The following is a 1,924-nucleotide window of genomic DNA, read 5'->3' as shown; positions in this document are numbered from 1 at the left end:
GTTCCAAAAAAATTGTAGAATCTCTATTTTATGCCTTCTTTGGATATCTGGCATCTGTTCAGCAATCCATTTCAGAGCAACTACTTTTATACTACACACATGGCAAGTTTCCATTTTGAAATGAGCCCCTTATTTTTGTCTGATTGCTTTACTTGTACTTTTGAAGTTGTGAAAATATTTATAGGAAAATACACATGTTCTTATGTGGCTGATTTGTTATATTTTACAAGTAGAGTAGGATGTAAAATGCATGACACACAATGGATTTTGACTTATATATTATACAATATATATATTTCTTTCTAACTTTTATTACTGTAGCTCCCAGGGGCCCCAGATACCAGGATCCCACTGTGCCAGGTACTGTACAAAAAATGAAACATAAGGAATTTCCTTCCCCAAAGAGTTTACGATCCAAGTAAATGATGAAGGACAACAGATACACATTCCTATCAGATAGTATGCAAGAAAACAGAGATAAGCAGTGATAACCAGTGGTCTCAACTGAGGTTTTTGTCAAATGTTATATAGGCACTTTGGCAAATATGAGACAAATGTAAACCGAGAAATGCAGGATTTGCCCCCCTTTTTTTGTCTTTTTGACTGATTATGAGGTCATTTGAGCTTTGTGCAAAGGGAACAGATGTTGTGAATATTACCCCTAATGAATTTTACCTCTCAAAGTAGAACAAAAATCTCTTCTGGTTTAAATGAAAGAGAGTATGCAAATTCCAGTATTTGTTATTGCAAACTTCATCACTGTGCTTATTTAGATCTCTGAACTTGAATTTGGGCTTCAAAACCCTAATCATATAGTTGTTTCTCAGGCAAAACTTCCACTGAAGCTTTTGCATAAAAATCTGACCCCATGAAAAAGATGACTTTTCTGTATCTATCAAGGTACATTTTGTTTTCATGTAGCTGTCTCTTTCCACTTTAAAACTGAAAATGTCTGAACCTGAGAATGACTTTCATAAATGAAAGACTGAGATGTTGGGAAACACCATGTCAGCAGATCTAATACCTCCAAACTAAAGTAATTGCAAGGTGTTTCTCTGCCCTGGAACTCCTCTGATACCTCAGCTATTTTTTTAAACTGAGATATAAATATAAACTCTCTGAACCTGCCTGCAAAGACTTACTGCCAGCTAAGGAAGAAAGAGATCAGACAAACAAGTGTTTTTGATGGGCATTAAAAAGATGGTCCTTCTTTCACTTCTGAAATAGTATGATGCTTTTATAAAACCTTTTTTTTCCCTTTAAATGCATAAACAGTGCTTCTGTTAATAAAGCAAAAGAATATGATGGCACCAGCCACCTCTAATCACCTTATAAATGAGCTGGCCCAACCAAAAGGCCACCTGAGGCATTTGTTCAAGCAAATGTACCCCACTGACAGATGCAGGGGGTTAGGAAAAAGGTGGTGCTTTCACATAATGACTTGCTGCTGCATACAATTTTTCTGTGGGTGAATCAAAGAGATTTCTTGTTTGGAAATTTGTATAGAACATAGTGAATCACCCATCTTCCTATAGTGCTCTGAAGAAATAGAAAAGGCCATCCTCATAGAAAAAAGGTCTATCCCAAACCTATTAATTGGAGGGTTCTGCCCAGCCCTTTTTAAAAGAAATAAATACATTCAAATAGAAGTATGCATTAATGTAAGCTGAGCACATATGTGCACACACTAGTCACACCTACACTGATTCAAAAGATAGCTATTGGCCGAGGTATTTTATATGAACTTGGATTTTACCTGTAACTTGGATTTCTTGACTGTCATCTTATCTCCACTTTTAGATGGCACTGGAGTATATCAGACAGAAGAGATGTTTAGGGAACATTTTCTGTCTTTCTTGGCTAGAATCCCCTGGCATGGAGGGATAGAGTTTCATAGTTTCATAGTTTCTAGGGTTGGAAGGGA

This window comes from Gavialis gangeticus, unplaced genomic scaffold, assembly GCF_001723915.1.
Source record: "Gavialis gangeticus isolate Ggan-Ray unplaced genomic scaffold, GavGan_comp1, whole genome shotgun sequence".
NCBI lineage: Eukaryota > Metazoa > Chordata > Crocodylia > Gavialidae > Gavialis > Gavialis gangeticus.
This window is presented reverse-complemented; position numbering follows the sequence as displayed.